The sequence below is a fragment of the Notamacropus eugenii genome, chromosome 2 (assembly GCF_028372415.1).
Source record: "Notamacropus eugenii isolate mMacEug1 chromosome 2, mMacEug1.pri_v2, whole genome shotgun sequence".
Lineage (NCBI taxonomy): Eukaryota > Metazoa > Chordata > Mammalia > Diprotodontia > Macropodidae > Notamacropus > Notamacropus eugenii.
The window spans coordinates 169,977,435-169,992,487 of record NC_092873.1 but is presented as its reverse complement, the minus strand read 5'-3'; positions in this window follow the sequence as shown (position 1 = coordinate 169,992,487).

The window sequence follows — 15,053 nt, the reverse complement described above, 5'->3', positions numbered from 1 at the left end:
AAATAAAAAGATAATTAAAATCATTTGAGAGGATAAAATTTCTTTTGCAAAGCAATTGATTAGCAGTTTTATATTTCATATCCACTGGTACACAATGCAAAGAAACACTAGTAGTATCTTCTTTACAGCATACTCCTTTCCTTATGACAAATATTTCTTTGATATCAGTGTGATCTCTCTCCTGCTGTATCTGCAAGTGTTCTGGAGGATGCTACTGCTTCTCCTGCTGCTTCTTGCCACTGCTTAAAGACATTTGGGGAACTTTGATGCTTAAAGGTTAAAGCCAAAGGATGGAAACACACAAAAGAGACACAAAGGAAGTAGGTTCCCATTACAAGCCTGGAAGGCTGTGTCTCTGCAACATCTGGAAATCAGGGGATTATCCCTGATTATGCTAGGACATTTCACTGGGACACCCCTCTCTGGTTGAATCTCATCTTGTTGCCTAGAATGTAAAATGGAAGAGAACCACTAGTCAGAAATTATCTCCTCTTTTAACCATTGTGGTGACCGACATCATCAGCTTTCATGGAGCGGCAAGCAATTAGGGCACTAGACCCAATGATGAATCCTACATAGTCAGAAACAGGCAGAGGATATCTCCATGTGGCATTTGGAGGAGCAACTTATTTCAAGTCTTACTTGCTAATAACTTTGAAATGCAGCTTTCTATAGGTGCTTAATAAATGCTTATGGATTCATCATATTGCCACTACTGCCTTCTTTGTCCCATCTACTACTGTCAGGCAAATGCTTTAGTTCCCCAGGTCTAACTTTTGAGTTAACGATACTCTCTTACTTACAGCATTACAAAACCGCAATGCTGACTCTTCTATGAAGTCTTCTCCTGTGAATATTGAGAAGCGTTATCTCTTCATTGACCTCCCAAAAATTTCTTATGATTTTGCGTGGCATTAAGTTGTGATCAGTTTTGTAATATAAATAGAAGACGGGTTAGTGATGCTAGAGATTATTGTCTGATAAATGGAAATGATACGATATGTAGTTGATACTTTTGTTTCTACTAGGAAAGTATGTTTAAATATCTCCAAGCACAGTGCTTTGCAGACATTAGGTACTTAATAGATCCTTTTTGATTAATAAACATTAGTATTAGCATAATCACTATTTGAATCATTTTCAAATATTTTCTTTTTGTTCCAGCCTAAAGTTGAGGGAGGCGATACACAGAGAACTGAACTTGGAGCCAGGAAGACCTGAGTTTAACTTCAGACTTTGACACCTATTAGTTATGTGACCCTGGATGAATCACTTAACCTGTCAATGATCTAGGAAGGACTCTAGGATTATAAGATTCAGAGAAAGTGACAAACAGCATAGGTTCCTTAGGTCAAATAAATCGCACAGCCATTCTGTTTCACATTACTGTCCTAAGTCTAAAGTTGTGAAAAGAAAAATTATTTCTACTTTATCTGTGGAAAAAATGGGAAAAATCTGTATCTGTATTTAGGGCTATTAACAAAGATATAAACATGTGTATATATATATATATATATATACACACATATATATACTATATATGCACACATATACCTACATATGTATGCATATATAAATGTATGTATGTATACACACATATATGTATTATGTATGTATATATATGCAAAATGAAACTCCATAAAGTCATATGAGCTTAGAGCTTGGCTGTTTATTTCAGGATCTTCATTTTGAAGCATCTTTTTGACAAGAAAAAGTAAAACTTTCAAAAATTCTTTTTTTGTGACAGATTGACATGCATCAGGCAATGTCAATGACAGAAGCAAAGTAATGAACAGTTTTCAAAGCCATATAGAGATGTGAGAGGTACAGTTGGATTGCCTTCATCCTTTGGCTTCCCTATACCATTTTGAATTTAAGGATAAGAAATAGGAGCTTGGTGTAGATAAAAAAAAATAACCCAAGAAAACTGTTGTCTTGGGCATTGAAACCTATTTCTATTTTTAAGTTGAAGCGTAAAAAGAAATATGGGGAAGCAGGAACTACTATATGACAGCTACCGATCAATTTAAATTTAGAGTAAGGGTGGACCATAAAGGTCATTGAGCCCAGTCACTTCATTTTACAGATAAAAGAAACTGAAGTTTAGACAGATTAACCCAAAATCGTACAACTAATAAGTGAAATCAGATTTGAACTCAGCTTTTCTATTCCCAGATTAGTATAATATTCTCTACTTCTTTTTACTCCATCTACCTTCCCTTGCTCTGACTGTGGTTTACCCACTGGGGAAACATGATATACAAGAATATTAGAAGGCTCAAACTTCTGAGGCTAAGATTCTTAAATACTTAGATACTGCACTATCTTAGCACCATAAAAACTATGCCTTAATGGCAACATGGTACTACATCACATTGTTTGGAATATTTCCTTTGTAATCCAGAGTTGATGCCAAGAAATCTTGAGAAATTTTTTTTTCCATTAAAATATTTTAACTTTCTGAGGTTAGTCTTACAAAAAGAACAAATTGCAAATAAATCTCACTACAAATTTCTTGTCACATCAATGAGTCACTGTTATTGGACAATGGGAATGAACACAGTCTGTAAATATGGGCCATTCCATTCCTTGTGCACTCTAGGCAAGTGGCAGGTGATTGGTTTAGTCTGAAAGTGACATTAGGCACGGTTCAGTAATGATCCTGTCAGACTTGTGCTTAGATTAGGAACTTTTCTTCAGTCCCCTATGTCAACAGGAAGAAGGAATTTAAATAATTTGTGAAATTTTATTTTTTCCCTCAACCATTTTTTAACCTTTGAAAACAAGGGATGCTATAATAACGTAAATGAATTGCAGATTGTAATCATTTGAATTGATATTGTGAACTTAATAGATAAGTAAATAAATAAACATAGAAGAACTCTCAGTGAGGGACTCCTAGGTTTCTAAAAGAGTGCACTGGAGGTATGCAGACAAATCCTGTTATTGGCTAATGGGATTTATGTGCGTGTCCAGGATGTATTTTGAAAATCTTTCTCTGTTCAAGAACTAAGTAGGAGACTCTTCTCTCCCTATATGGGACAAAAATTCTGTCTTCAGGAAAGATGAAATAAATTGCACTAAAGTCACCCTCCCTCCTAGTCCCCACTCCAATAAATAGCTTGAAGGGAAAGGAAGTCGTTGCTGACACAGAAATTGCTGAAGACTTATATTAGTCCTTTTGAAGTACTGCCAACAGCAGGGACTCCACAAGAGAATAGCAGGACATTGGGAAAATCTAGTTCTGGAAAAATGAAGAGTCTCTTTTTCTCTCTCTCCATCTCTCTCTCTCCAGATAGAATTTCCATTGTTTAGAATGCTATGATATTTTCATCAGCTTTAAAGCAGCCAGTGAGAATGCACGTCCAGGATATGGATAATACATATATTTTCACTGTCATGTCAGTGACCAAGATCCGAGACTCCACTGAATCCTACATAAGCATACCCCAAAACACTTTTTAAAAATTGGAGTCAATTTTAACTTTTCTATTATTCTTTCTTCGTGAAAGTTGAAGTGAAGTTTATAGACTCAGTATTTATATATGGAATATATATATGTATATATAGATACGTTATATATAATGTATATATATGTATATGTATACATATATATAATATATATACAGATATTTATATATATAAAGTGTTCCTTTCTGTCCCATGTAGTAACACTTGTTCAAGATAAGGATAGGAACTATGTTTTCACTGCTATCAGGAATACCCAGGTGAGGAAACTCCTTTTACAAATTCAGGTAAGTATCTTTTCAGCAGCTCATAGTCTTGAGATTTGCCTGGATCACAGAAAAATTAAGTGATTTATCCAGATCATACTTGCAGTATGTGCTAAAGGTGGGATTAGAAGCCATATCTTCCTGGCTTCAAACACATCCTCCATGCATACTGTCTCTCGTTGCTTTAAATATTTAGTGAGGGACAAAGTACCCTTATAACTTTTTAACCTTAGAAGTTTCTCCCCTGCTAAATCCTGAGTTATCTATAAACTCTGCCATCAGCAGGAAATACTTAAAATGATTTCTTCAGCTGTTTTTTAATTAGGTTATGTTTTGCCTGTAAACCAGATGAATGAGAACAAGAAAGTACACACACACACACACACACACACACACACACACACACACAAATTTAGTGCTGAGTCGGGGCACAGCAGAGTAATTTAGTGAACCCTGCAAAGAAATCTTCAAAATTATAGGGTGAGGGAGTGACTATTAAGAGATAGCCTGAAAGACTGAGAAATGATACTTTAAAAAAATCTTCCTTAAAAAAGTAGTTAAGGGATCTGAGCTCTCAAACTCTTGGGCTAAAAGTATAAGCCTTAAGAATACATTTTTAAGCAGGTTGTGTTCCTTTAAAATAAACTTTGGACACGACCACATCACTTTCTCCTGTCTTTGTCGCTTGCTCAGTTGTGTTACACTCTTATTGACACCATACGAGGTTTTCCTAGCAAAGATCCTGAAGTGGTTTGCTATTTCCTTCTCTATGTCTACAATGTTTAAGTTGCAAAATAAATGACCAGAAATTGTATAACTTTTGAAAGCATTTTTGAATGATTTGATTTGAATGATTTGAACCAATCTTGTCCCTTTCAATACAATCAGAACAGCCTTCAATTCATTTCAGGTTTCTTCCATAACTTCATGTAATTTATTCTGGCAAATGCCATGTTCCTGGAACTATGAGTGCCAGTTCCTTATGATTAGATCCTGTGTTTGTTATTGTCATTCAGTTATTCCAGTTATCTGTCTCTTCGTGACCCCATTTGAGATTTTCTTGGTAGAGATAGGGGAGTGCTTTGCTTTTTCTTTCTCCAGAAAATATTGCAGATGAAGAAATAGAGGTAAACAGACTTAAGTGACTTTTATAAGGTCACACAGTTAGTGTCTGATTTGAACTCAGGTCTTCCTGACTCCAGACCTGATGTTCTTTTTATTAAATTAGCTGCCTAGACTTCCTACCCCCCTCCTTATAAAAAAAAGGAACATCAAGAATGTTAATTTAATAATTATCATAAACTTCTCAAAATTATCTAAGAAGAAATTTTCTCAATGGATTAAGAATAGATAATTTGTATAATATACGCTGTACTTAGAGAGACCAGAATAGAATGTACTGCAACATCAGCAAGAAAGATTCTCTAATTAAGCCCTTTGTCTTTTTCTTTAAGAAGCTAAGGCTCACATCAAAATGCATGAAATTACCTGAAAGTTCAAACTATTAGTTTTAAAGAGTCTAGTGGAAATATATACTAAACAACATGAAATCTTAAAATAGTAATTTTTCCAGAAGTTCTGTTGATATATTTACTGGTATGCAGTCAATATCAACTAGCCTGATCTAAAATTGGCCAGCTGACCTCCATAAACTACTATTTATCTTCCTTCAGACCTTGCAACATTTCTTCTTCTACAAAGTCCCTTTTCAAATTATAGATATTGTTATCACAGTGGAAGGTCATTTCAAACCTGTTCTTTGGTTCAAATAATGCTTAAAATCAATAGTGCTTCCTGCATATTTCCACACCCTACTTGGCTCAGTGGTTAAAGAGACCATATTCTACACAACATGGGATTTTTTTTTCTGCTGAAAGTCACCTTTAACAAAAGAAATGGCATGAGGGTCTTATTTGTTTTTACTTTGGAGATTTGCTTGAACTGATTCATATCACAGCAGTATGTGCCACTAGCTGGTGGCTCTAGAATTGGAAATACTATACAAGACTAATATTTATTCTGTTCTGGATTCAGTCACAGCATAGCGTATGGGGAACATACAAATGATTTAAAACAGTTTATTTAAAACCACCACTAACAACAAAGCTAAGTATGGAAATGCAATCATTTCAAAATGGAAAGCTTAATGTCTCTCTTTGCAAAGGTGATGGACTATGGACATGGCACATTGCATGTCAGATTCAATTGTCATATTAGTTTTGCAAAATGCTCTTTTGCTCTCTTAAAAAGTTTTTTTTTTCATATAACTGATGGTTCTCTGGCAGGAGAAGGGGAGTAAGACATTTGGAAATCAAAGTGGGTTAAGAACAAAGGATATTAACAACAACAAGACAACAAACGGAATAACATGGCTGGCATAGCTTTGCATATGTACATACATGATTATCTATGTAAGTCTGACCCTGTCAAATAAGGAAAGCTATTTTACTTAAGCCATACTGTTCATGTGCCCAAACTCAATGCCATTTTTACTCCGCCTAAGTGAAGCAAGTTATTTACAAGCACCTGTGGTTTAAACCATTGACTTGGCTTTTCACACTGGTCACAGCAGGTACAGAATTGCAACGATTATTACCACCACCACCACCATCTCCCTTTAACTCTTTGTTCTCAAAGAGTTTTTGCAAACAACATATTTCATTTTACCAGGACAGAAGTAGATTGCTCTGTGTACTTTGATAAGCAATATCCTTTTAAGACATTTTGCTATAGAAATGCACATTGGATAGATATATAGGCCCTTTCTTTCTTATTGGTACATAGACATCTGCCTTCTCAACAAATTATTTCATAATTTTTCTTGCTTAGTCCTTGCATATTTTATAAATTTTATTTAAGAAAAACATTTTATTTTTGTAACCTCACATTGAAAAATCATTATATTTAAAGCTCAGTTTGAATCATGTCTATTTTTTATCAAATAAGAGATAATATAAAATTAACAATAATACTAATCCTAACCCTTAATAAAATGATTTAAGGTTTACAAAGAGTATAACTGGAAAGGTTTGGAAGAGTTCTTGAAGTCAGCACATTGGGTGCTGAAAGATTCTTAAAAGTATAAATTGTCTAATTGTGATTCCTTTCCCAAACTCTTGCTGGTAACCACTCACAATCTTCTAAATTACTTTATATGTGCAATATTTTGTGTTTGCTTTTTTTTGAGTATGTATTGCTCCCTCCCTTACAAAATGTAACTTTCTTGAGATACGAGATTATTTTATTTTCATATATCTATTTCCACCAGCAGGTATAGTGCTTGAGACATAGTACACACTGAGTATATGCTTTTAAATGAATGAATGAATGAATTCACCTGGCCACAGTCTCTTCAGGCATGAACACTTATAATGAAAAAATAATATGTCATTATACTGTCCCTTTGCATGGAATCACACAGTAATATTCTTTTCTTTCTATCTCAAACCTTCACCCTGCATTTCCACTGTAAGAATCCTCCAATAAAGGACTTGCAGTGGTTTGAAAACAGATGTTTCAAGGGGATGCCTTTGTTCATTCTTTATGTGCTCTATGACCTTAAGGTCATAACTTGAGTTATCCAAGTACTTTACTTAGATTGTTTAAAGAACAGTGGTGCTGAAATCCTAGGGACATCTAGGTGACTGAATTCAGAATAGGTAGGCTCATAATATATGCATCACTCATTTTTTTGTTGCTATTCTAAGCTTGAAAATCTACAATACTTAAGTTTTTTTTTCATATATAAAGAATAACAAAAGAGAACTGTATATGAAATGCAAATCACTGTTTTATGGAACTTTGAAAATCGTATAATATATATGTATATATAGGCATATATAATATATGCGTATATATATATATGCATTAATTCCAAATCTATCCTGTTTGTCTATGCTCTCCTCTAGTTCTCTTTAATGCATTTGAAAATATTTCTATGGTACTATTTTCTTTCTTCTCTTATTTTGTAGTGTCACTATCACTAGTCTTCCCACTCATCTTTACTTAAAGAAAATTCACTTGAAAGAAATAAGTATAATCAGGCAAAATAAATCCAAACATTATGCACATATGATAAGTTTTGCCCCATTATAAACCTCTAGTCCATCATCTCTCTGCTGAAAGGCAGGGCATATCTTTCAGCATTTTTCTCCTAGAGACAAGGTTGGGTATTCCATTCAGAGTTCATAGTATCTTACAACTTTTCCTTCCCAACAATATGGTCATTGCATAAACAGTTCTCCTGGTTCAGCTCCCTTTACCCTGTCTCAAGCCATGTTTCTTCTGAAATTTGTCTTAATCAGCCCCTTGCATTATTTCTCATGGCAATACAATTCTCTTGCATTCATATACCATGATTTGTTTAGCCATTCCCTGAGTGATAGGCACCCCTGCAGCTTCCACTTTCTTGATACAACTAAAAGTTCAGCACCCATTTAAAGTTTTTTTTACGTGCCATTCTGTCACCCATAAAACAAACAAAGAAAAAAATAACTAAGAAAACAAAATATACTTACTTCTTGATTTACATTTTTTCCTTTTTTCCTTCTCCTAATCATCTATGATAGTGTAATTATTTTATTTGTAAAAAAAAAAAAGACAACAAAAGCTAATCCTTCTATGACATATAGTACTCAGCTCTGCCTTGAAAAATCTGATTATAAATACATCCATATAAACAAAAGTCTGAATCTGTGCAAGGAAATCAAGCCATTATAAAGACTCACTGATGTGTATAAGCACTTCCACATTTGCACATTAACTTTTGCTGACAAAAACACATACTTTTACATAATTTTCACTGACATAATTTAAAAGACACTGTAAAAAGGTCTTATGGGCTTTTCACTAGCAATTGTTTTCAAGCTTGCTTTAAAGGCAATCAAAAGAGCATTGAGTCTTTGTTCAAATTCCAGTTGTTGCCCCAAATTACTTTCAAATGCTAATAAATTAATATAAAATGAAACAAAAGTATATATTAAGATTAAAAACAACTTTAATAACTGTGTGCATTTTCTGATGACATTCATGTGATGTTTCTATAATGTCTTAAACACTAAAATCATAGTCAGCTAAAATCTTAACACACCGAAGTTTGATTTAGTGCTTGACCTCCAAATGAAATTGATATGAGGCTTCCTTCATTGGAATATGGTCAATTTCACCAATGTTTTACTGCATTACTGGTTGTCATTTTATTTTTTCTTTGTAGTGTCAAACACAGTACCTTGAAGGTATCATGTGCAAATACTTGAGTGAATCTGTGGGCCTCATTTATTCAGATCACAAACCATCCATGCATGTATTAAACCCTTATTAAGTGTTTGTAAGACGGAATTAAAAAATGTTCACTTTATTACAGATCACTGATTACTGCTGATATAACTTTGTAAAGGAACAAAATTTTCCATCACCAAAAAACAATGATCTAATATGTTTGTGTGTTTTGTTTTCTTTAGCCTTCATATTTTTCACATATCCTAAAGAAATAATAAAAATGTTAGGTGAAATTAATACAAATGATCATGAATGTCTCCTTAGTTTGTAAGATAAAAAGTTTTCCCAGATTCCCAGATTTTTCTGCTTTATGACATTAGTCCTTGAAAATACATCTTAATATACATATGTATGTATACATGTATATAGACATATACTTACACACATATATTTAAGAGAAACCATATTAGAAATTAAAGTAGATTATAGCACTAAATCATTATCTTCCCAATTCTATTTTCATTGTCTGTTCTCTCTCAGTTTTGGTAGGAGGTGGGGAAAGAGCATATTGAAACAGAACATTGAAAGCAGTCTTCAAGTCATTGCTTTGTTAATATTTCATTCCATTTCCCCACATTGCTACTGGAAGCATTAGTTATAATTACAAATGTAGATAGCAAACCTATTTTGCCTGATTTTAAAAGAAGACAAAAATAGTTCAGGGGGGAAAATAGCATATATAGTTACTGTCAATAATAGAAGCCTCTGAATATATAATGTATACAAAGGATTTGCATAACAAAATTAGCTAAAGGCACAGCAACATAGTTTTGATTTTTAAATCATTTATTTAAATAGATCACTAGTGAAGTGCTTCTTAACATTTCTAACACACTAATTTTTGATTATCCCACATAATGTGAAAACTCAAACCAGTCCTCTCATTATTAAAACAAACAATAATGATAATACTTTAGTCTTAAATCATAAAATTATTCAGACAAGAATTTTGACAAGTCATGAATATTAAATTCAGTATTTATCAGTTACTTTTTACCCACAGTATTTTAAGAAGCAAACACACTTACCAAAATCTTTCCCCTAAAATTCTGTCAGAAAACTAGTAGCATCCTTTCTTTTAGAGCCAATAATTGGGGGTTTCTAGAAAGTATGATCAACTAAAATTTAAATATTCCAACCTATCAGTATCTACTAATATATCAGCAGATGCAAAAGGATGGCATAATGACTTTAGCTGAAACTGGAGTCAGAAAGACTTGGTTTCAAGTCTACCTCTCAAGTTGCACTACAGTTAGTCATCTATTTTGCAAAGGGAGTTTCCTCATCATGAGTTCCCTTTGCCAATTCCATCACATATCAGAATCAGAACAAAGCAAAACACACCTGCAGAGAATCTTCAAAAAAAAAAACAAAACAAAACATAGAGTGCAGAGGCTGGTTTTTTTTTTTTTTTTCAGAGAGGTCACAGAAGTTTTAAGAAGCAAAAGGTTTGCAGAATAGATCAATGTCTTTGGAGAGTCTATCCTGATGGGATTCAGCAGGGGAGCTTCAAATATCCAAAGCTAGAAATGACACCAAAAAAGGATATTTCAGCAACCTGAGATTAATATTGCCTATTGACGATTCAATAAAGTTGGGTCCTTAACACGTAGCACTGTCTTAGGAAGAATATGGATTTAGAGTCAAAAAATTAAATGATCTTTGTCATATTTTTAACATGATTTGATTTAAAGAGAGAGGTGGGGGAGAGGGAGATTGGAAGGAAGGAAGGAAGAAAGGAAGGAAGGGAGGAAGTAAGGAGAGGAGGAAAAGAAAGAAAAAAGAAGAGAAGGAAGGAAAGAGGGAAGAAAGGAGGCATGGAAAGAAAGATGGAAGGAAGAAAGGAAAAGATATAAATAAAGATACAACACTTTAGGATATTTTTTAACTTGCCTCAAGATCTTCATGGATAGGATGAGTCAGAGAAAAACAGTATATTAAGAAGCTATAGAGAAAAGAAAGGAAAGAAGGGGAGAGGAGACATAAAGATAATAAGAGAAAAAAACATACACATAAAAAGAAGAGAAACACAAAAACAGACACATACAGAGACAGATGAAAATGTTTACTCTGTAACTGAGAATTACGACAAAAAAAGACATTTTTGGAGGGAGGCAATCAGAAGAACCATAATATTTCAAATTATACAGAAAGCAATTTTGGGGATTCATAGAGATATTTAAGATGAAAAATCACTCATTCAAGGATTTATACTTCCACACTCTCCCCTCCTGCCTTTTAATTAGTTTTCTGTAATTTCAAGTAGTAGGGAACCAAACTTTTTGTATACTTGGAAATCTCCTAGCTAAATTTTCCCATGTTTCCTGAATGAAGGTATCCCCTGTGTGCTCTGAATTCCATAATATGAGAGCTGCATGTAACGATATTATCACTATCTTTTTATACTTGAGCTATCTGTAAAATCAAATAGATATCACTTTCCTAAGTCAGGCTTCTAAACTAAAAATGCCAAAAAGTCTCGTCAGGCACAGTGAACAAAAAAATTCTATGCAACAAAAACTATTTTTCTTGGTTGTGAACATAAACATAATGGGCATGTTTATTTACATAGTGTCACAGATCTGCAATTAGAAAGGAACCATGGAGATTTAATTTCTAAATTAAATGAGCAGAATGGAGGCCCAGAGAAGTTAAATGACTTAAGGATACGTAGAAATAACAGATAGCATTTATATATGACTTTAGCATTAGCAAAGTATTTTACATATATGATCTCATTTAATAGCTAATGATAGTGGGGGGATTTGAACCCAGGTTCCTTGGCTCCAAAACCATTATTCTCCATTAGTGCTTTCTTGCCTCCATCAAGCTCAATAGAATATTCATGCAAATTAAAATGAAAGAAAAAGTGTGTGTGCAACCAAAATATAAGAATGCAAACATTTGCTTTGGCATTCTTGGGGTCTATGGGAGAAAATACTCAAAGTAAAAGCTCTAGGTCATTGCCTGTTCCTTAAAAGACTGCTCAGTTGGAGTGCTTGAGCTATCGATCACAAATGTCTACAAACTCAGGAAGTAAACAAGTGACAAGAAATTCTTTCTATCCCCTTGGCTTAATCGACTGGTCACAGACTCATTGCTAGACCTCCCAGGTACAAGTTTGTCAAGATCAAAAGCTATGTTTTAGACAAACATACAATTTGGGAATGTTTGTGATGAGTGGAACTCTATTTAGTCTCACCTTACCCATTTTGAGGACAGAAAGAATGCTCACTGGGGATGGAGTATTCTTTGTCACTGTGGTGACAAAGACTAGTTTATAGGGCAGGCATCCTATCAGCATGCCCTTCAGTAAGTGGATAGGTTTTTGCCCTTTCCAGGACAGATAAAAAGCTAAATTAATGAAGCATCTGATTTTTTTGTCACTAAATATTGTTTGAGGCAGGGAGAGATAGCAATTATTTCCTGCTCTACCTCTGCCAAATGCTTCTTCTCAGTTCTTCATCTTTTTTTCCTTAATACTTTCCATGGACCAGAGGAATACATCAACTGATCCCCTAATGCCCCCGGAACCCTGTCATATGGATACCAAAAAAATGGCCAGAACTGAAGCAGTGGCATGGTTCATCTTCTTGAATAAAATACATTCAAATCCTTGAACAAAAAAATTGAAAAGAAAAGAAACCTTACGCATAAATGCCACTTTTCACTAACTTACAAATTCTCTCCTTTTGACTCTAGCAGTCTTTAAGGATTCCATTTTCTACAGTGGCATATTTCAGAAAAATAACTTGGGAAGTATAACAAATTAGAAAATGACTTTCTAATTAATTGCCATTTAGTAATTTTTTTTCTCTAGTAAATATATGACTAACAGCTGGCATCAGGGGGAAACATACAAAATAAGGGTAGCTGTTGAATTCTCTCTTTTCTTTTTTTTTTAAGTGGAGGGTTGGAATAGAATTTATTATGGTTTTACTAATGCAAAAAAGGCATAAATAGCAATTTTGATCTCAGACAAAATTATGACTAAAATAGATTAAATTAAAAGAAATAAACAGGGTAACTGCATTTTGATAAAAGGTACCACAGACAATGAAGCAATATCAATACTGAACCTATATGCATCAAATACTATAGCATCTAAATTTTTAAAAGTTAAAAGTCATCATAATTCTCATCCATTATTCTTTCCATAAATCCTCTATATAAGACATATCTAATGAGAGGACCAAAGAAATATCTCTAGTTCATTTAAAATATTTGAGGTACTAATATAACACTTGGACAATTCATATCATTCCCACTTTTAGCATAATTCATCTACCTCTTTGCCAGGCCTAGAGGCCTGTATTGGGCTACTCGAGTCTTTCTTACCTGTCCCAGGTCTTCGGTTGGCCAAACCGGATAAACGTATGAGAGGCAGGACGTTCCAGAGTCAAACAGGGGTTGAGCTTTATTTCAGGGTCTGGGTTACAAATGCAGGGGAGTCTTCCTTAGGAGGAAGAGGGGGAGATTTCCTAAGGAGGCTAAGCTTAAGGGATTGGAAGTAGAAGTACAAGCGGGGAGAGAGGGGGAGGGGAGAGAGGAAAGAAAAGAAGCTCCACACGTGCTAAGAGAGAGCTTTCTGGCTTCCTCAATCCTACTTAATCTTCAGCCACACAGTTTGCATCTCAATACCGTGCTGTTAGGTAACTAGGTGTGCTCCAATCCGGGACGACCTCGAGGGCAGGGAGACTCCACCCATCACGTATCTCCTGGGGAGAGGCGGAAATACCCGAGCTAGCCGAGCTAGCTCAGTCTAACCTTCTCGAATCCCCACTGTTCATGGAGGGCCTCGTAAGACTCTAAGATTTAGAAGTCCCACTTTTACCTGCCCGAGACTGTCCACACGGAATTGAGCTTCTAATCCCAACACCTCTTTTTTCTTGTCACACATGTCCTTGAGGTCTTTTCTGGCATTTTTGGCCATAGATCATCACCAAAGTGTGTCCTTCCATTGCCTTCTGGGATTGATTTTAATTCTTCCAAAAACATGATCTTCCTTCATAGTTATTCAACATCACCAATAGATTATGGGTATTACAGGACTGAATTTTTCCACATCAAGAAGTCTGATATCACTAAAAGCACTGTATACTTTTCCAAAGACAATCTAATCCAATTTCTTCTAATTTCTGAATAGGGACTGTTTTTTGCCTTTTCTTTTGGTGTCCTTGGTATTTAGCACAGTAACTAGGACATAATAGGCGTGTAATAAATTCTAGTTGATTCACTGAATGGACTCAATCCCTTGTCCAAAATGGAAATAGATAGACAGATAGATGGATAGATGGATAGATAGATAGATGATAGATAGACAGACGGATAGACAGTCTAACTGGACAGGACATTTGTCTATATACATATCAGAATTTAAGCAATATGCCTTTTCATGTGCTGTGTTTTTCTGAAGACAATCATCAAACCAATTTATTTCATATTGCTATACATTTTACTGAGAAAAATTTATAGTGTTATTGGCTTTATGATGAGAAAAGATGACTATTTTATTCTGATCCAATCATTTTCAATCAATCCATCAACAATTATTTATTAAGTGCCTACTATGTTACAGGCAGCATAACCTAGTTTCAAGGATAAGGGAGACTTGGATTCAATTTCCACCTTCAACATATCATGGTTGTGTCACCTTGGGCAAACTAGATAAACTTTAAGTGTTGCAGGCAGGTCTAAAGCTGACAGAGAAAAAAAAAAACCTGCATTGTAGAGAGAGTAACCTTACTTGGAAGTTCCCAATATCAATGAAGTTAAAAGTCCATTCCTTATTACTACACCACAGACGCTATGCTAGAGCAAAATGAATAGTCCCTTCCCTTGTGGAGCTTACTTCCTATTAAGAAAGATATTATATACATATATATGTATATGTAAAACAAATACACTGTAATTGGGAAGGTGAAAAAGACACTAGCATCTAGGGGACAACAGGAAAGATTTAATGTAGGAGGTAGAGTTTGAGCCAAAAGCACTGGAGAAATAGGTATTCCAAAAGAAAGAGCTGAGGAAGGAATGAATTTC